The sequence below is a fragment of the Puma concolor genome, chromosome C2, assembly GCF_028749965.1.
Source record: "Puma concolor isolate L17-30 chromosome C2, mPumCon1.1.hap2, whole genome shotgun sequence".
NCBI classification, from domain to species: domain Eukaryota; kingdom Metazoa; phylum Chordata; class Mammalia; order Carnivora; family Felidae; genus Puma; species Puma concolor.
The window spans coordinates 57123292-57145500 of record NC_141675.1 but is presented as its reverse complement, the minus strand read 5'-3'; the positions used below and the strand labels follow the sequence as shown (position 1 = coordinate 57145500).

Genomic DNA, 22209 nt, shown 5'->3' with positions numbered 1-22209 from the left:
TGGGATTCTCTCTTTCCCTCTCTCTACCCTTCCCATGCTTTTCTCTCTCTGTCTCTCAAAATAATTAAATAAAAAACTTATTACTTTTCTTAAAATTTCTCCTCCAGGGATGCTTTCCTGTTACTATGCTTTCCTTCAGACCATTCCTCTGACATTTCCTCTATCACCAGTTTCTATAAGCCTAAATCTCATCTCATCCCATGGCATTCCAATTTTGCTGGTAAGAAATCTTTCCTTTCAGATCTTCAGGAGAAGGGAGAAGGGATCCTAATTCTAAGTATTATATCACTGTCATTTATATATCAAATTACATACCACAACAAATGTCCTGATGTCTTCACCAAAATGATATCTACCTTCTGTTAAGACAGGTGTGGATTATTTTGCCTCTTCTCTTATCCATTCCCTGTTTAGGTACAGTCATTAGTTTCTGTATCTCAGTTTCCTCGAACCTCCCCATATCTAGCAGCCCAAACAACTATAGTACATTTATTTTTTAAATGCTTATGTGTTTATTTTGAGAGAGACAGACAGAGAAAGAGAGAGAGAGAGAGAGAGAGAGAGAAAGCAGGGGAGGGGCAGAGAGGGAGAGAGAGATCCCAAGCAGGCTCCTCACTGTCAGCATGGAGCCCAATGTGGGGCTGGAACCTACTAACCTTGAAATCATGACCTGAGCAGAAAGGAAGAGTCAGATGCTTAACTGCTTATGACTGAGTCATCCAGGTGCCCAGCAAGTGCAGCACATTAAAATGAATGTGTTTAATATGAAATACAGTATATCAAACTCTCACAGAGAATATACTATATTGCTGAATCATTTGAGCAACATTTCAGTGCCAATTTAGAAGAAAGCAATTTACACAGTTGGATCAAAATAATTTTAAAAATTTAGAATTGATAAGATTGAGGAGTGTTACAGACCCCACTTATAACCTAACCATAAATATTTCCTTTGTCTTAAATGTGTCTGCTGTATTAGGATTCAAAATAAGATGCAATGCTATAGATGGTCTGGAATTTCCAATTTGTAGAGGAAAGGAGAAAACCTTACTAATCAGTAAAATTCCCACCATGTATGTATTACTGTCAATTTGTGACTGACAGTTAATGTATTACTGTTAATTTGTAATTATGACATAATTTTTCAGGTTGCATAAATATACATATAGGAGATATTTTAAAAGGACATTTATACCAGCTTAAAGTGCTTTTAAGAATATATTAATATAATTAATTTGGGGATATTTGGTATTTTTTCATGTAGGTCAGTAAAAACAAATATTTTTAAAATATTAATAAACAATAAAATATTTTTAAAATGTATTTTGAAAGTTATGTGCACTTTGGAAGTAAACCTGGAAAGAATCTTGACAAATCCTAGGGAACCTACAAAAAAGAAAAGTAGAACCATAATAGAGGGCTTAGCAAAAGTTACCAGCTGACAATTTGACTTTTAAGCTTTCTTATTCAAGGAAAACCCAATTAAAACTTTCCTGGGGTGGTGTGGTTCAAAATGATGGTGTAGGAAAATCCTGAATTCACCTCCTCCCACAGACACACCAAATATACAGCTACATATGGAATAACTCCCTCAGGAAAAGACCTAAAAACTAGCTGAAACTCTCCTCCATAACAAAGGATAAAAGGGCCACATCAACATGGGCAGGACAGGCAAAGATGAAGTCTTGCAGTTTCCCAGTCTTGCCAAAAATCCCCTCCCCTCAGCATGGCAAACCTCAATTGGCAGGGATCTCATACAGCAGGAGCTCATCCCTGAGAAGTGTGGGATTCATGCTCTACATCAGGCACCTCAACTCTCAGGACCTGCAACCAAGAAACAAGCCTCCAAAATACCTAGTTTTGAAAAACAACAGTCCAGGAAACCCAAAGGTCTGTGGGGAACCGAAATTACACTCCTATGCAGACTCACTCAGCCGGGGGCCTAGAGGATATTATGGTAAATGATAAGTCTGATAGAGAAAGACAATACCATATGATTTCACTTGTATGTGAAATCTAGAAAAACCAAAAAAAAAAAAAAAAAAAAAAAACACAAAGGAACAAAACAAAACTCAGACACAAAGAACAGAAAGATGGTTGCTAGAAGGGAGTGGTGTTGTGGAGCGGGTGAAATAGGTGAAGGGGGCAAGAAATACCAACTTCCAATTATAAAATTAATAAGCCATGAGGATGTAATGTACAGCATGGTAACCATAGTCAATAATATCGTGGTGCATTCTTGAAAGCTGCCAGAGAGTAAATCCTAACAGCTCTCATCACAAGGAAAAAAAATTTGTGACTTTGTGTGGTAACAGATGTTAACTGGATTATTATTGTATGTAATTACGTCACAGTATATACAAGTATTGAATTATTATGTTGTACACATAAATTTCATATAATGTTTTATGTCAATTATACCTCAATAAAAAACAAATAAGATACAAGTGCAAGCCAGGACAAACAACAACAACAAAACTCTTACGCCTTCACAAAATGATTTTCATTTACTTTAAATCAATGAAAACTTCATGTAGCCCCAGTTTAGAGCTGGTCTTCCAATGCATGAAGAGTCTCCACCAGAGTAGCCCATTCATCTACATCCTTTTCCTCTTAATGAAGTTGCACGGAGTATCAACAGCGGCTAACAGCTGCTGTGGCCCCAAACTTTGTATCTGTCCATACTGTAGATCTGCAATAAAACTTTCAAACTATACATGGATCATGATCAGCAATCCCAAAATATTTAAGAAGTTTGTTAAATTGCTTTAAAATGTCTGACTTGCAGCTTTTTTTTTTTTTTTTTTTTTTTTTTTGGACTGAATTTGCAACTTAGCACTATGAAAATGTTTCCATTTGGTCATCAGAGTAGCTAAAGCACGGATAATTTGTACAGATTCCAAAGATGATAATTAAGGTTATTACAGTGATAACCCCCAGCATATTTGTAGACTTCCTAGGCAGCACTAATAACCAGCTCATCGTCTTTAATTAAAATGGTAGTCATTTTGTTTTCTAAATATAAAATCGGATCCCATTTTATTGTCAGTGGAATGGCATTTTTACTACAGTAGACATTTTATTTTAGTTTTCATATGACATTAGAACATTTTTTGCCTTATGTGATCCATATTATCAAACTAAATATAAAATAATATCATAATGCCTATAGTAACCAGTAAAAGGTCATAATACATTTATACGAGGCAGTTGGCTTTTTAAATAGAATCATGACTTGTAATTTTATGTGTTTTTCATAAACAGAAAGAGTACAGACATGACTCTTGCAAATTTTAAATAAGTAAATGGATCTATAAAACAATGTAATTGAATCCATGCAATAACCATGATTCCATTGTGTTTGTCATTATAGTTTTTCTTCCTCAATATTATCATTTCTAAATTGAAGAATCAGATTTCTAAAAATTTAAGAGCTACCTGAAGAACAGTAGATGTGTAAGCAACTTTACAGATTAGGGAGAGACTGCTGGACCAAGCTTTCTAAACCCAAGACTTTCTTAGTGTGTATAAAATAGAGCAGATTAGGGGCATTCTCTGAACTACAGAGTAGAGCTTGATTTAAAAAAAAATCGAGGATTTTACAAATGATAAATGTTTTGCTTGCTTGACAAAATTTCCTGAAGATTAGAGCAGTTTCATATTGTGCTTCATCAAATCCTATCATTCTCATTCAAACTAAATGTGCAATTGCAATCATTCCTCATTTTCCCCTTAACAATTGAAGGGCTAAAAGTTTGGAATACTTTATTTCAGAAAACTAACCACCATTAAAATTACTCTTATTAGCATTTTCATTTTAAGGCCACAGTATTCCTTTGGTTTCACTTTTCTATTCAAAATATTTGAATAGAAAATATTGAAATGTTAAAGAAAATGGCAATTTATGGACAATAATAATATTCTTTCATATTTAATATCCTATAGTTCATTGAAATGGTGTTAGTTCAGTTCAGTTTTCTTTAACTATATGACTTCAATTGTAACATTGATTTTCTGGGGTTTTTTTGTTTTGTTTTTTTTTTTTTACAAAATAAACGAGTTAAATGTTATTATCATGCAATAATTTATATTTGCATTTTGGTATATAGTATTTTTTGATACTTTACATTGTGACTAATCATTAATATAAACAACAAGTATCAGGCTGCGTGCCTGGTACCAAGAATTTGAACAGAAGAGATGTCTTGGTTTCAGTCTCCCTCTTCTTCTTTCCTACAGGCAGAAGTAACAGGCTGAGGTGGCAGAGATGCAGGATAGAAGGTGTATGTGTGTGTGTGTGTGTGTGTATAGGCATACACATGTGTGTGTATACGGGTATACACACATGCACAAAACTTATACACACAACATACAGTACATACATGGTAATGGGTACTGATATATGAGCCCCATTACAGTGGTTCACATATGCTAAAACAAAATAAATTTAGCCATGTGAATATTTGGGAGACTGTAGTTTCAGGACAAGCATCCGAGCAAGGAATTAGCTTGGCTTTTATATGAAACAAAAGGAAGTCAGAGTAGCTGGTAGAGAGTGAGCATGTTTGGACCAGGGAGGTGAGGGCAGAGAGGTTCAGAAGGGCTGGATGAGATGGGAATAAGTAAACCATGTTGTAAGGGAGATCAGTTTGCACACACTGAGACTAGCAAACATATAAAAAACAAAAACAAAAATACCTTTTTTGGAAAACTTTAAGAAGAGAAGTAGTGAAATAGAAATTGTCCTACCAGGGGCGCCTGGGTGGCTCAGTCGGTTAAGCGTCCGACTTCGGCTCAGGTCACGATCTCGCGGTCCGTGAGTTCGAGTTCCGTGTCAGGCTCTGGGCTGATGGCTCAGAGCCTGGAGCCTGCTTCCGATTCTGTGTCTCCCTCTCTCTCTGCCCCTCCCCCGTTCATGCTCTGTCTCTCTCTGTCTCAAAAATAAATAAATGTTAAAAAAAAAAATTAAAAAAAAAAAAAAAAAGAAATTGTCCTACCAAAGTTGGCTATGGCTACTGCAGACCGGGAGAGGTGAAAGTGAGAGCAGATTGATAATCACAAAGCTATTGTAAAAGTCCAGGGTGAAACCATGCTGTCTTTTGAAGATGGTGACACTTGGGCTTGAGAAATGTAGGCAGTGATTCAGGTGCCCTGAACAGAGAGGAAGGAAATCTCTATAACATTGAAACACCGGTAATTACATTTCTGAGAGCAAGTGTTATATTTCTAGCTAGGTCTTATAATTTTTTCCCTAAATCAGATTATACTGACAGTCAGAGATGGGACCTAAAGATCATTATCTTACTATATTAAAATCTCGCTCCATGAATGAACTCTACAACAGATAGTGTATAGATAATGTATCAAATACATTCATGCATACTATCATTGTATATCCTGTAATTTTCTTTTGATAGATAGGAGTACTCAAGCTTTCAATTCTTAGGAGCTTTCTTAGTATTAAAAAATATTGACATCCCCAGAGAGATTGTTCTTTATGTATACTATGTCTATTTGCTTTTGAAAGTAGAAATTAAAATGCGGAATTTAAAGACATTCATTAACTAATTTCAAGATAAAAATAAACTCATCATATATTATCCACAAATCAAAATAATTAGAGAAGAGTCCCATTGTTTTACATTTTTGCAAACCTCTCAAAGACTAGTCTACTACAAGAAAATGAATTCTCATATCTATTTCTGCATTCAGTCAGTTGTGATATGTTGTTTTGGCTGAAGCGAATGAAGAAAATCTAGCATCACAAGAAATATGTGAATACACATATTTGATACCACACCAAATTTTGACAGATGGTAGTTTCTTTAAGATTACTTGCATATGGAGGGGCGCCTGGGTGGCGCAGTCGGTTAAGCGTCCGACTTCAGCCAGGTCATGATCTCGCAGTCCGTGAGTTTGAGCCCCGCGTCAGGCTCTGGGCTGATGGCTCAGAGCCTGGAGCCTGTTTCCGATTCTGTGTCTTCCTCTCTCTCTGTCCCTCCCCCGTTCATGCTCTGTCTCTCTCTGTCCCAAAAAATAAATAAACGTTGAAAAAAAAAAAAAAAGATTACTTGCATATGGAATCCAAAACAATATCCATTAATTTTTGTAGTTTCTTACATTATAATCCATTGACCTGTCTTCCGCTTTGACTGCATCTCTATCCATTTGTGATGTTACAACATTAAAGACAATAGGAAAATATTGGTTCATTGAGGTATGAAGAAATACCAAACACTGATATATGTCTTTATATAATATCAAATAATACATTTGTTACTATTATCACCAGATTTATTAACAAAGACTTTATTGGCAAGCTGTGAAGTTTTCAATGATAGATTTAAGTTTTTGAAAATTCTCCTTTTTAAAGTTTATTTATTCATTTTGAGAGTTAGCACGAGTTGGGGAGGGGCAGAGAGAGAGAGGAAGAGAGAGAGGATCCCAAACAGTCTCTGCACTGTCAGCACACAGCCTGATGTGGGGCTCCAACTTGCCACTGTGAGGTCATGGCCTGAGCCCAAATCAAAAGCTGGACGCTTAACCAACTGAGCCATCCAGGCGCCCCTAATTTTTCACAATTCTAATATTTGGTTAAAATCAAATTTTATTATCCACAGCAAATAGTATCATTTGTTTTTCTTGAAGAGACAAGTCCATTTCTTCACTTTTGAAGACAATGTCTATAAAGTATACAAATCTGAATTACTACAGTGCATCTGCTAAAACTTCTTTCTAGTGTAATGGTTTCCATAAAAACAAAACAAAATAAAACAAAACCTAATTTAGCTTGCAAGTGTCACAATAGCCCCCTCCCCCAGCACACAGGTGTTTTCCTTAGCAACAGTTCATATACTTAGGCAGCAGAGCTTTATGGATAATTTTCATTTCCTCACGTAGAATACTGAAAAACATGTACTCCAGGGTCAAAATTTAATCAAATCAATAATTTGCACTGCTTCATCAAGGGCACTGTTAAGTGAAGCCTTTATTCCTTTACTGTAAATTCGTGGTGGTAAAAATATAATGAATACTAGTGCAGTTTAGTGCCACTGCTTTAATTCATGCCAAGGTGCCATACTTTTTATTGAAAATTGCTTTTGCAATACCAGTGCAGATTTCACCCCAGAAAAATGCTTTTGTGTTCTTGCAAAAAAATATTTTTTTAATTTGTTGATCTCCTGAAAGGGTCTTAGCGATGCCCAGAAGTTCATAGAAGTCAATTTGAAGACCACTGTAATTGCATGATTAAATTATGTTATGCATTTAAATGTGAATAATTTTGTTTGGAATTTATTAATTTTTACTTATTATATTGAAGAACTGAAGAGGCTCAGATTACTTTCAACCTCGCAGAAGCCTTCACCAGATGGATGAGAACAAAGTACACCCAGGTACATGTGAATAGGGCTGACTGAATTGAAGGCATAAACAGTTAAGTTGGGTCAACTTTTCAGCCTTTATATATTTAAGACCACAAACTATTCAGTCAGGGGTCCAACTATGCCTTTACTTTAACACTCTGTCTAATAGGAAGAGAAGTATCAAAAGACATAGTTGACTAATAACATCTTTTTCTAAAGCTGTGGAAGTAACTTCTTACCTCCCCTGTCATTTTCTGACTCCAAAATCACAGTCTTTGTATATTTCCATGACCGATATGACAAATTTAGGATGTTATGGGCCAAATGGTGTTCCCCCTTCCAAATTCATATGTTGATGTCCTAACCTCTAGTACTTCAGAATGTGACTGTGTTTATACATAGGGTCTTTAAAAAGGAAAATTAAGCTAACATGAGGTCTTTAGGGTTGGTCCCTAATTCAATTTAGTTGGTATCCTTATAAGAGGAAGAGATTAGAATACTGACATTCACAGAAGGGAGGATCATATGAGAACATCAGAAGATGGACATGTACACACCAAAAAGGGAGGCCTGATAGGAGACCAACCTTGATGACTCCTCGATCCCAGATTTCTAGCCTGCAGAACTATGTAAAAAATAATCTCTTAAGTCCCCATTCTGTGGTCCTTTCTCATTGCAGCTCTTTCAGATAAATCAAATGCATTTGAAAAGTAACTGCTTCTAAAGCCAACTCAGGAATGTTATATTTAGTTGATAAAATTATATACTTGAAATTTCTACTTTCATTGGCTCGGGATGTAAATATATCCACAATCAATGTATACACGCAAAAAATTCCAGCATAAATCCCTTTAAGATCTGATATTTTTAAAAGGGGAAATACAACACATGTCAAATTGGGTTCTATTATTTTGTGAAATGTAAATTTTAAACAATTACAAGGGGCAAAGAAATGTAGTGTAGTTCTTTGCTCAGAAAGGAGAAAACTGAATATAGAGAATCTAATCATTCTCTATTCTAGTTCTTGATAGTTGTTAATGGTCTCATACTATATTTTACACACATCAACTCAGTTAATCCTCAAAAGCACCTAGAAGCACTATTATTATTCCATTTTATTAAAAAGGAATATGAGACTCAGAGAGATTACACAATTGCTCAAATCACAGAAATTATAAAAAGCTGAGACTTGAAAACAATTTTTCTAATGTCATAGCCAAGACTTACACATTAAAATTCTGAAAGAAGATGAGAAGTAACATGAATGATGATTAATCAAAGATAAGCAACATAGTGATATTCGTTATTTGTGGGCTTTTCATTTTGTTAACAATTCTTCTTTCAATTTTAACATTTCTTTTAAAAAATTTAGAAGTCAGAGAATATTAGAAATAACAGGGCAATGAATATTTACTTTTATAATGGATATAGATTTACCAGGTGTTAATATTTCACTATATCTACTTTACCATTCTTTTTCTATGAAATTACAGCTAATTCTCAAATATTTATCAGAACTTACACATCATCACTTTAAATCAACAAACTTAGAACTTATCTCCTAGCAATAAATCATCTAAAATCTATAATGCATCTAATATTGGTGTTCATTCACACTCAACAATTTAATACTGGTAAAAACCATGTATTAAACAATGCATTAACCATATTCAAATTTTTCAGTTACTCCAAAAAATGTTTTTGTAGTGTCTTTTTTCAAGAACCATGAACCATTCAAGCAAAGTATAATGAACATTTATAATGCGATAATGGTTTGGGGTTTTTTTGGTCTCCTTTTTTTTTTTAAGAGAGAGAGAGACAGAGAGAGCATGCACAGGGCAGGGGCAGAGGGGGAGAGAGAGAGAGAGAGAGAGAGAGAGAGAGAGAGAATTTCAGGCAGGCTCCATGTTCAAAGAAGAGCCCCAAGCTGGGCTCAGCTCAAAACTGTGAGATCATGACCTGACCTGAAATCAAGTCTGAAGCTCAACCAACTGAGCCACCCAGGGACAAAGTTTTTGTTTGTGTGTTTGTTTTGTTTTTATCTCTTTAATCAAGATTTATTCTCCCACTTTTTACAGATATTATTTAACAAACACACCAGGTTTTTGCTTTGGGATTCGTTTTGTGTTTCTTTGTTTTTCCAGAATTTCTTTCAATTTGAATTTGTCTCAATCTTTTCATCATAGCTAGTTTGGGGGGAAAATTTTTGGTCAGCAGGTCAGTAAATTCACTTAGGTGTGCCCTTCTCGGTGCATCACCTCAGGAGTCACATAATATCAGTGGCTCTGTTTTTATGTTGTTAAATTTGATCCTTTAAGGTGTAAACTGGCTGCCTTTATTTGCATGCATTCCCTTTCCTCCTCCTTCTTCAAGGCCTTTCTTTTGCAACTGTCGTTTTTCTTTCTTTCCTTCAAGGGCCTGTATTGTGGCAAGTTTGTAATGTTCCTCTTCAAGTGTAAAGATTCTTCCGACCTTTATAGTTAAAAAGTAATCATTCAGAACCAGCGGTGGATCCTCGGATGCTGGGACCCGGGGTCCTGGCAGCAGGGTGGCCTACAGGCCCAGGGCAGGGATACATGGCCTCTGGGTGGGAGCCGGCGCTACAGCCAAAAAGGAGCTTGCCGAGGTCAAGTATAAGGAAAGAAGGACTGTCTTGGCTGAGGACCATCTGGCCCAGATGCCAAAGCAGTTGGACCTGTTCAAGACCAACCAGGAGGAATTTGCCGGCAAACACAAGCAGGAGATCCTGGAGAAGCCTGAGTTCCTGGCGCAGTTCCAGGACACGTGTGCACTACTGGGGTGGATCCTCTGGCCTCCGGAAAAGGATTTTGTCTGAGATGCTAGGCGGGGGAGATTTCTATTATGAGCTGGGTGTCCAAATTATCGAAGTGTGCCTGGCCCTGAAGCACCGGAACGGAGGCCTGATGACTCTGGAGGAACTACATCACCGGGTATTAAAAGGAAGGAGCAAGAAGGCACAGGATGTCAGCCAAGAAAACCTCATCAGGGCCATCAAGAGACTGAAGGCACCCGTTTCCGCATCCTCCCTGTGCGCCTACCTCTTTTGGTCTGTTCCAGCTGAGCCCAATACGGATCACACTGTAGTGCTGCGGCTGGCAGAGAAAAATGGCCACGTGACTGTCAGCGCTCTCAAAGCCAGTCTTCTATGGGAGCCGAGCAAGCACAGCAATGCTGAACATCCTGGCTGGACCCGCAGGCCCCGGGGAAGCTCACTATTGGCTGCCAGCCCTCTTCACTGACCTCGGCTCCTAGATAACAGCCAGAGGCCAGAGAAACGCTCCCCTGAGGCTGGGAGTGCAGGAGGGGGTGGGGGCAACAGCAGGCAGGGAGAGGAGGGAGGAGCTTAAAACCTGAGACTTCCTTGGAAAGGAAAGGAGGAAGGGAAGGGGAGGCTAGGGGAGGGAAGGAAAAAGTAATCATTCAGGTAACACTTTGGCTGTTTGAGTATTTTGTCCCCTCACCCCCCCCCCCGCAGATACTTTTCACCAACTGATTTTAGTATTTGTTGGTGATTTTGTCTAAATCAGTTATTACAGAGAAAGGTGTAAAGTGGTTTTCTGATTCTCTCCTTTCTGATTTTACTAGCTGGCATTCTCCTACAAAACCTTTTTTATCCTATTAAAGTCATATATATATATATATATATATATATATATATATATATATATATATAATTCAACCTATCCTTTGCTTTTGATTTTCAGTATAGTTTCTTTTCATTATTCACTGGGTCATTACTACCATGGTTGATGCTAAAAGTAATTTCAAATCCGCCAATGGAAGCAACGTCTGATAGGGTAACATCTGGTTTTTGTTGTTGTTGTGGTTGTGGTTGTTTTTCTTGTTCTTGTTCTTGTTACTTTTTGAGGGCATTTGGAGGAATAAATCTATTAATTAAACATAGTATGTGCCAGTTTCTTTGCATGTACATTCAATTCTCATAATAACCACATGGAATAGGTAACATTATAATAGTCATATTACAGATGAAAACAACAACTACAACAAAAACAAAAACAAACAAACAAAAGCCAAAAAAACAATGCCAGAGAGATAAAGAAACTTAGATAAGGTTATACAGAAATTTGGGCCTGGATCAATCTGGCTTTTTTCCATTTTACCACAAACCCCAGCCAAAGAGCTTATACTGCTTTTACCAAAGCCCTGAAGCTGTTTGTGGAAATCCTGGGTGTCAATATTGATAAGTTCTATGTGAATGAGTCAAGGATTACTCATATGTAGAAACAAAGAAAGAAACAGTTTTCTGTTTCACATCTTGTTACCAGTAACCGTCTTTCCAAAACATAGCTGCATCCTGGTAGATGGAGAAATGTGGCTTCTGAAGCATTTCTTTCCTCCCCTCAATGTGACAGCACAATTATATACTAGATCTGTGTCTCATAGTGCTTATGCTTTTTTATCTCTTAAAAATACTTTATTTTCCTCTGAGAGTGGGAGTTGTTTTTTAAAAATTATTTTTAGTGTTTATTTATTTTTGAAAGAGAGACAGAACATGAGTGTGGCCGGGGGGTGGGGGGGTGGGGAGGGTGGGGTGGCAGAGAGAGAGGGAGACACAGAATCTGAAGCAAGTTCCGGGCTCTGAGCTGTCAGCACAGTGCCTGACCCAGGGCTCCAACTCACAAACCATGAGATCATGACCTGAGCCAAAGTCAGACGCTTAACCCACTGAGCCACCCAGGCGCCCCAAGAATGGGAGGTTTTATATTTCCTATTTGTCTTTCAGTTCACTAATCTTCTTTTCTGTGCCATGTAACTTCCAATAGACTCATCTATGGAGTTTTTAATTCTGGTTATTGTATCTTTCCATTCTAATTCTGTGGAAGAACTCTACATTTTCATTTGTATTCCCTTACGTCCCTTTATTTTCTTGAAAATATTAATCATATTTATAGTAAGATCATTGTCTATTAACTTCAGTATGTGGATCATCTATATGTCTGTTTCTAGTGTGTATTTGTGTGGTTGTGTATGCGTGTATATGTATTGGCCTTGGCTGTTTATTAATTGGCCTTCCTCTGCATGTTTGATTATTTATAATTAAATGCTGTGCATTTTTACTGAAAAAAAATGTATAGGCTCTGGATGATGTTATTTTCATTTTCCTTTAAGAGTCCATTCTTGCCTTTACTATGGCATGAGCTGTCATTTTAATTAGGTGTGAACTGGTAGAAGGAGAGATGTTCCCCTAGGCTCCTTCCCCAGGCAAATCTTAAAATCCGATTCTAGTCTTCCTAGGTCTATGAGACTGCCAAAAATACTAATCTGCTTTTCAAAAGCTCTCTGCTCTGCTCCTTTCTTGACTGCAATGTACCATTCCAGCATTTGGCAAATGTCCTGAAAGGGCATTAGCACCTGGTCAGGTTTATTGCTCATCCCATTCTTTTCATCTGAAACTGGCAAGTTTCTAATTTTTGTCTCTCCAGACCCATGAGACTGCCGGAATTCAGGTGGCTTCATGTATTTTTAGTAAGAGTCTCGACCTCAGGTCTTTGCCCATATTCTGTCCCTCTGGGTCTGGAGTAACTGTCCTCCTTGAAAAAACACAGGTAAAGTATTAGCTTGCTTCTCTTGGTGGTTCTCCCTTCTTTGAGACTCCCCCACCCCCGGAACTTTGATTGGGGTTACCTTAGCAGCTCTCAAATCCTATCAGTTTTTGAACACATCCTGACTTTCTGATTCCAGGTGTTTGATGTATATCTTGTATTTTCCTGTCCTAGTACTATAATTAACACTTATAAGGACCACTGTTTGCTTACTGATACTGGTGTCTCATTGCTTTTAGTCCGTTTCTGTTGGTAGAGCAATGAATTTCATACACATGCAGATATATATGTGTCAGTATATATAAATACATGAAAATATATACTGACATAGGTAGGCATACATACTCGTAATTTCACATGGATACCTGCAATTCCAATCCATTAACACAGAGTTATTCCTTCCTCTTGCATTCCTTGTTTGTATTTCCCTCCTTTCATGATAAAAACCTTACTTTCAAACATTCTATTTTATTTTTAGGGCTTATGGAACAGTAAACAGTATTTCCTTGGAATGCACTGGTATTTTTACTTTAAAGGCTAGAGGCTTTATGAGCAATATAAGCCATTTAAAGTTTATTTCTCAATGCTTTTAAAATGTATTCATTTTAAAACTCTAATGCCCACTGAGCTCAGCATCAAATCCAGATAAAGGCAATATGGAACAGAGTTTGCGTTTAGAGTCTCTATAGGAAACTCACTTACAAGAGGATGCAAATATATCTTCAGGGGAGTACCATAAAAGTGAATTTGTGAAGACGATGTTAAAATATGGTTGATAATCCTTCCTGAAAGCTCAAAACCTTTCCACTATAAAACTATAATAATGTTTGCTCAAATATTTATTCAGAGAATCACAGGGCTACCCTGAGAGGCTGTCAAGTCCGTTTTCTGACCTTCAGGCAAGACCACATTTAATCTACCTTAGATGATGAAAATGTCTTTCCTTGTAAAGGACTTCCTTTTTTGGGTAGCCCACAGTTACACTTAATATTTTTAGCTGTGAGGGAATCCATTATATGTAGCTTATACCTTCTATGATGCAGTTTAATCCACTTTATCTTCTTCCATTCTAAGTAATGAAAGAAAAATCATTTGTTATTATCTATTGAATAATATCATTTTATAGTCTTGAAATCTTGTTATCTGACTCAGCCTCATTTCTTTCTTTTATTTCCTTTTTTTTTTTTTTTTTTCTTTTTAGAGTTTGGCCAAGAGTTCCATGGCCTTTTTTTTGCTTTAGCTTTATCTATTTATAAAACTTATTATTCTGCTATCATCTATTCAAGTTATGCTTAAATTTTGACTATTTCAGAGGCCAGTCTCAGAGCAATGCCATCAAAATGTGGCTGACTGTAACTACTATGTAAGGAGACCATAAACCTCTCATCTGTTATATGTTTTAAAGTCATGGTGCATTTCTGAATCCTTATTTTATTTTATCCCTTAGATATCAAAGGCTTTTTTTCTGTTCAGTCATATATAGCTATTTAAGCCAATTCTCATAGAAAGCCCTATTATTTAATGTAGAGGGACCAGGAATTCTAGAATAGTGCTGATAATATGCCTCAACCTGACAATCCTTGAACAACTAAGAATAAGATTGCAATGACAACCACTATTTATTGAGTGCTAACATGTGGTGGTCCCTTAATCACCTAATTAAATTATTGTAAGAATCACCTAATTCAATTATTATAGCAATATTTAATTATTATAGCAATATGGCAATAAATCCTATTACTTCAATTAAATGCAGGGGACTGAAACATAGTTAAATGAATGACACAAGGAATAGAATTATTACTTGAACATGGATCAGTCTGACTTTGAAATGTGTGCTTTTAGCAATATACACTTCCCTGGGACCTTTTTTTAAATTTTTAAAAAATGTTTATTCATTTTTTTGAGAAAGATGGAGTGGGGGGGCAGAGAGAAAAGGGACACAGAATCTGAAGCAGGCTCTAGGCTCTGAGCTGTTAGCACAGAGCCTGATGCAGGGCTTGAACCCACCAACCATGAGATCATGACCTGAGCCGAAGTCAAGACACTTAACTGAGTGAGCCACCCAGGCACCCCATAAACTTCCCCAGAATTTAACTTGGTTTCTAGGACTTCAGAAATTATATTAGTGATAAGACCTGATGCTACTTAGAACAATCCTAAGGGGACCAGGGGTGACTTGGTTAAGCCCCATTTCAATGTCACAGTAATCTTTGCCCAAGTATGACTTGAAAGCAGTTACACACCTGGTAATTGTAATTTTCAAGCTACCAATTACTAAGCTAGTAACTGACCCCCAAAATTGTTTTCTGTAACAGAAGTAATATGGGAAGTTCTATTAGTGCAATACATTAGAATGAAAATGGAGAGGCAATGGAATAACTGAGGACAGAACAACTTTGTTGGAAGGTTAGAGGGATCTAAGAGGGTCAATTTCAGTTTGGGAGAAATAGGGTGTCTTGAGTGTCTCAGTCCATGATATCCAGTTTTAGGAGGAAAGTGATTTTAAAATGAAATTATAAATCTGAAGTGTGATATGATCCTAGCCCCCAATTAGATAGTTGCCATTTGGGGCCTGACATAGTACCTAGGTATACAGTGTAACAGATCATAAATAGAAAAAAAAAAAAAAGTCATCTGGTTGAGGATCCAGCATCAGTGTAGGCCAAATAAGAGGTAACACTGAGAGAGGCTATAATGGCAGCAGGTGGTAAACTCAATCCAAGTAGTGCCCCAAGCATAAAGCAGACAAATTAGAATAAACACGTCTCCTACCACTATAGTTTTGTGGGTTACTAATTATAATTAAAGACAGAGGTCTAGGGATTGTGATTTCTCAGTAAGAATCTGTGGAGCTTGCATCCATGGATTAAAAAGGAAAAACAGGAGCGTCTGGGTGGCTCAGTCAGTTAAGCATACAACTTGGCTCTGGTCATGATCTGGTGGTTCTGGGTTTGAGCCCCTCATAGGGCTCTCTGCCCCTCCACACTCTCTCTCTCTTAAAAGTAAAATAAATGTTAAAAAAAAAAAAACCTGAAAGATATAATTACACTACACTTTCATTATTTCTGTGATCCATTTCTTTTCCCTGAGAGAGAAGAAATATCCTTCTGGTTTTATTTGAGCAATTTTATTTTTTGATCTTTTGTTTTGACAATTTAGCTTAATTCTGTTGGCAAAATACATAGTTGTTTTTTTTTTTTTTAAACAGGAAATAAAGTTGATAAAATGAAATCACAAGGCTTTTCCCCCCCGAGAATTAAAATCACAAATCTTGTACTTTTAGTACGTTGGGGTCATGGAGTTATTCTTACATAGTTTAAATAATTTTATTTGAATTCAATGTCATGATTTTAACAATGATAATAATACTGATTTAATACAGTTTACTCCATTCCATGGTTTTTAAAAAAGTTTAATTGATAGTGAATAATAAAAGTTGTAATTTCAATTTGTGTCCTTGTTTTGGTCCTCTTTAAACTTTTATCTTGCTGCATATTCCCCTCTCAGTGTACTACTTCTACTGAAAAGGAATGTATTAATATATATTAATGTATTAATACACAACAGCACCTCCTGAGAAAATCACAGCAACAAATATTCATTGAGAGCTGCCATGTACTCAGTATTGTGCTAATCATGCACAAGTTTTAATTTTCGGTCTTCTTTGCACATTAGACATATTTTAAATTATTTTTATAGTCCATGAGATACACAGCCAGTGAAAAGAATCCAGGATCCAAATCCAGATCTGTCGGCAGCCCGCAGTTAAGGGATTGGTGAAGTAGAGTGAACAATAAACGTGATAAATGATTTTTTAGACCTAGTGGGAAAGTGTACCCAAAGGTAGGCATTGCTATTTATAAAAACATCTTTATTTGAAATAAATATGCTGTGTGTCTCATAAGTGATGTGTAACTTAAATATTTCACTTTATGTAGTGATGTTCTATATCTTGTTTACTGACTCAATGTTTTTAAAGGAAAGAATAGGTTAGAAAGTTGGGGCAACCGATAATTTCAAAAACTCCTTAAGAAGGGATATCTAAAATAGTAACAAAATACACTTAGCTTTAATACTTGCTATAAGGAAAGACAATTTGCTGCAAGTGAAATTGTCTTTATTAATTTATGAGTATATTCTGAATACTCAATCATTTTCACTCGCTCATCTCAAGATGTGAGGAAAGTTTTATTAGTACCAAACCGTATTTCTGCTGGTTGTACCTTTATAACTGAGAAATCACTGCTTCTACTGCCCAGGGTGAGATTGAATCTTTTGAGCAGTTTTCCTATAAACAATGACATTCAGCAGAGGCTATATTGCCAGTTTTTGTAGAAATGGCATATTTGTCTAATAGACTATAGTGAGAGCATTTCACATTCCATTCCTTTTATTGACAATATGTTATTACCATTGATCATTTCTTTGGGAAAGAAACAAAATTCATTGTCAGAAGAAAAGAAAACTCAAAGCATGATTAAAAATGAAAGTGAGGAGACATTTAAATCAAACATGTGTTAATTAAGTACTTACTTTAAGAGTTTGGCAGCTCATTCAAGGATGCCTTTAAAACTGGTCCAAACGTTGTAGCAATTCCTTTTTTAAAATCAGTTTTCAAGAGGATTTAGTTGTCTTTACCATGGAAAAGCATTATTCTTTAGAAGTATTTTGGGTTTTTTTGAAGCATCTAGCTTGTTTTTAAAGCTATTAACTTCTAAATGTGTAATTTGTCTTATAGTTCAAAAGGTAAATTTGAAGAAAAATATTTTGGTAATTATAATGTCACTGGTGAACTGAGTGTACATCCTTTCAAAATAACTGTTTTGAAGATTACGGTAGTTATTTTGAAATCATTGTTGTAGTTTAATTTTTTACAATTACGTACCATATAGTAATAATTAATAATTTCCATCTTATTAAGTATAAAATAGAATCTTCAATAAAAAATGTAAGGCTAAAGTAGCTAATAAGTTTATGTTCAAGTTTTATGCTTTTAGAAGAAATTGCATAATAAATTCCTTTTGTGAAAGATACTCAAAAGTAGTTTGAAATCAATTTCAACTTATCTCCAAAATGTGTGCTAAATATTTATTTTGTGTTAAATGAATTAATTTTAACTTCACCAATAAAATGAAACTTCCCAAGGAAGAAAGTTTCATTAATACATCTTCGACAATGAAACACTTATTAAAATTCCACACAACCTGTGTCATCCTCAGAATGAAATTATTTTTTGCACCTTTGCATCATGTAGTTACTTAAAACAGCTTACAGAATTAATGTCAGGCTTCTATCCAATTACTCCTATGTTTTCCTATGTTCTTCTTGGAACTTTAAAAAAAAGCAACTATGTTTTTAAAAGCTATTTGCTTGGGCTTTAATTTCTTGATGATAGAAAAATAAAGTATTCTGCATGCATTAAAAGTAGCTGAATTTCATTATATAAAATGAAATTAATGAGTGAGCTGGAATGAGGGAGACAAGAGCATATATAAACTTGTTGGCATATTAATATTTTAAAAAAGGATACTTTCATACTATTGCAGTTCAGGTTTTCAACTGAAATATTGAGGTGGTGAGAGCAAATTAATGTATATTATATAATAGACTGTCTCTAAACTTAGACAGCAATAAGAAAGATAATTTAAATAAAAGTAAAAAGCCAATGAATCTAAAAATCTCTTGTTTCAATTTCAGGCATACACTAGACCTAAAGGAGAAATAATTGGTGGTAACACTAACAGATTTGTTGGTAATAGAATATTTCTCTATAATAAAAATGATAAATGAGAAAAGGAAAAGAAAAAAATGGAAAAAATTCCATCTGCTGTTTTGGCCATTTTCCTTGCAAATGCAATGAAGTAGAATTACTACCAACGATGAATGAAAACCAGTTACGTCGTGGCCAATACACTCAAAAGCACATGTTCGCTTGCCACTCAGCCATCTTTACAGAATGTAGTAAAACCACGGTACTTTATTATTTTTTTTTTTTATATTTTTTTTTCAACATTTTTATTTATTTTTGGGACAGAGAGAGACAGAGCATGAACGGGGGAGGGGCAGAGAGAGAGGGAGACACAGAATCGGAAACAGGCTCCAGGCTCTGAGCCATCAGCCCAGAGCCTGACGCGGGGCTCGAACTCACGGACCGCGAGATCGTGACCTGGCTGAAGTCGGACGCTTAACCGACTGCGCCACCCAGGCGCCCCAAAACCACGGTACTTTAAATTAACGTATTTCCATCCCCTACCGGTAAGAAACTGGATTCATCAATTTGAAGGTTCTTAAATGTGTGACATGTGAATACTTAATTAGAGGCTGGACAGTTCGTTTTAAATACCAGCAGCAGAAATTGCATAACCTTCTTTTCTCTTGTAAAAGAGAGCCACCCTTTACCTACAAAAGACTGGCCAGGTTCCAAAGGTTTTAGTTCAGGAGCAGCAAGCACATGGTCTGTAGCCGTTTTATTACTAACTCCCTGCACTCATGGGAGGGAAATCCATCTACAACAGCACTCTGTCCCAATATGTCTAAGGTCCTTTTACTGTTTCAGGATCTCATTCAAGATACAATGTTACATTTACTTGTCATGTCTCCGTTGGCTCTTTTTAGCTATGACAGATTCTCAGTCTTATATGCAGTTCCTTGTTCCTTTAGTCTAACAGACTCATTTCTATGGTGACATAGGTCTACGCCTGTCTTCCACCCCTTAATTAGGTGGTTTCATATATTTGTAATACAGTTAGATTATTTTCCACTGGCTGCATTTTATTTTGGAATGCCCTGATTGTCTAAAATTGTTTTTTAATTTGCATACATTAGAGTTCACTATAGGTTTGTAAAGTTCTATAGGTTTGGACAAATGCATAATTTTATCTATTCGCTAGAAAATGGTTTCACCAACTTAAAAATCGCCTGTGCTGCATTTACTTCTCCTGCTCTTCCTTTTCTGAACTCTTAGCAACCACCATTGTTTTTCCTGTTTATATACTTTTACATTTTCCAGATGTCATGTACTTGGAATTACATAGTGTGTAGACTTGAAGACTGGCATTTTTTTGTTAGCGGTATGAATTTAAGCTTCCCCCACATCTTTCTGGCTTGATAGCTCATTTTTTAAAATCACTAAATTGTGTGCTTGGGTGGCTCAGTTGGTTAAGTGTCCAGTTTGATTTTGGCTCAGATCATGATCTCACAGTTCATGAGATAGAGCCCCATGTCAGGCTCTGTGCTGACAGCCTAGATCCTGCTTGGGATCCTCCCTCTCCCTGTGCTCCTCATCTCTTCATGTTCTCTTTCTCTCTCAAAAATAAATAAACTTAAAAATAAAATAAAATCACCAAATAATATTCCATTGTATGGACGTACCAGTTTCTTCATCCATCCACCTGTTTAAGAATATTTTGTTGCTTTCATTTGGGGGCAATTAGGAATAAAGTTGCTGTAAATATTTTTATGCAGATTTTGTGTGAACATAAATTTGATAGCATTCACCAGGAAAAATGTCTGGGTCTGGTACTTTGTTTGTTGGGAGTTTATCAATTATAGATTTATTGTTAACTTATATATATAGGCCTATTTAATAAATCAGTTTTCCTTGTGTGAGATTTTGTAGTTCAAGTCTTCCAAAATATTAGTCCATTTAATCTGTTATTTAATTTGAAGCCATAGATTTGCTTACGGTATTTCTTTATTCCATTCCTTTTGATAATGGGATCAGTAATGATGAGCTCTCTTTAATTTCTGCTATTGATATTGTATATATTTTTTCTTAGTTTGCTTGGGTAGAGTTTATTGATTTTATTTCAAACAACCAGCTTTTGGTTTTATTGATTTTCTTTATTGTTTCCCATTTTCAGTTTATTTGATTTCTGCTCTTTCTTTGTTACTTTTCTCCTGTTTAACTCAAACTGAAGTTTATCTTCTTTATCTAGTTTGTAAAGTATAAGTTTAGATCATTTATTTTATATCTTCCTTATATAGTAAAACTTTGGATTGTGAGTAATTTGTTCTGAGAGTGTTCTACAAGACAAGCAAACATTTCTAATAATTTTTAACTTAATAAATAAGTAATGTCTTGCAATGCAAGTAGTATGGGTTGCCAAAGTCACATGAGCACAGCTGAACCAATGGTTCTTCTCTCGCTGTCTCTCGCTCTCTGTCTTTCTCTCTGCAGGATTGTGGGTGATCGTCTCCCATGCTCAGATGCTCAGTCTCAGGCCATGGTGTTTGGCAGGAATCAGTGATTTTTCAGAATGTTGGAAGATGCCTACAAGTGGTACCAATGTATTTTTTGTCACTTCAAAGCACCTATGGACAGTCCTTTGGTTTTCTATCTAAAAGCAAGCTCAGGAATGCTTTGCTTCATTTTAGGTCAGGCTGCCTGCAGATACAGACCTTTTCCTCTGCTGCCTTGCTGCCAGTTACATTAACTACAGTATATGACAAGAGTTTATTAATACTGTACTGTAGTCAGCATCTGTGCCAGCATATACAATGCCCCCCATGCAGAAAAAGGTTGAAGAAAGGCAGTAAGAGTAGATGTTTAAGGTGGAAGTGAAGAAGGAAATCATCGAGAAGTATGAACGAGGTATGCAGGTGGCCAAACTTGCAAGATTTTATAAGAAGTCCATGTCTGCATCTCATCTGCTGAGGAGGAGAAAAAGGAGGAGGAATCCCTCACTTCAAATGAGATTAGGAAGATGTGTAAAATGTAGGAAACAGTGCAAAATTTTGTAGAAAAGCACCATCCAAATAAGGCTGTAGTAGTGCGAGTGATGAATGTATTTAATGACAATGCAATGTCACATTTCCCTGAAATCCTCAAAAGGAGGCAAAAGCAAGTGTCTTTGGATAAGTTCCTTGGTAAAGCTGCAGGAACAGAAAAAGATCCCATTGAGCCGATAGATAGCACTGATTCCTTAGTGAGAGTGAAAGTTGTCCTACAAAATAACCCTCCTCCCTTATACCAGCCATGAAGTTTTTTCAAAGATAAGAGCACATTAATTTGTTTATGTTTCTTTATATTTTGTATTTTCTTTGTTATTTTGGATTATATTACAGAATTATAATCATTTTTATGTGAATATTTCTGGGTTGTGGAATGAATCATCTGAGTTTCCATTATTTCTTATGGGGAGATTCGCTTCAATATACAAGTGCTTTGGATTACAAGCATATTCCCACAACAAATTATGCTCACAAAATAAGGTTTTACTGTATTGTGTGATTTTTAAAAAATGTTTTTATTTATT

At 36.0% G+C, this 22209-nt stretch overlaps 1 pseudogene; it reads left to right on the top strand.

Annotated features, from left to right (window-relative positions):
* The first annotated feature begins 1658 nt into the window (after positions 1-1658).
* Positions 1659-10637, top strand: LOC112849969 (vacuolar-sorting protein SNF8 pseudogene; annotated as a pseudogene).
* Positions 10638-22209: the final 11572 nt, after the last annotated feature.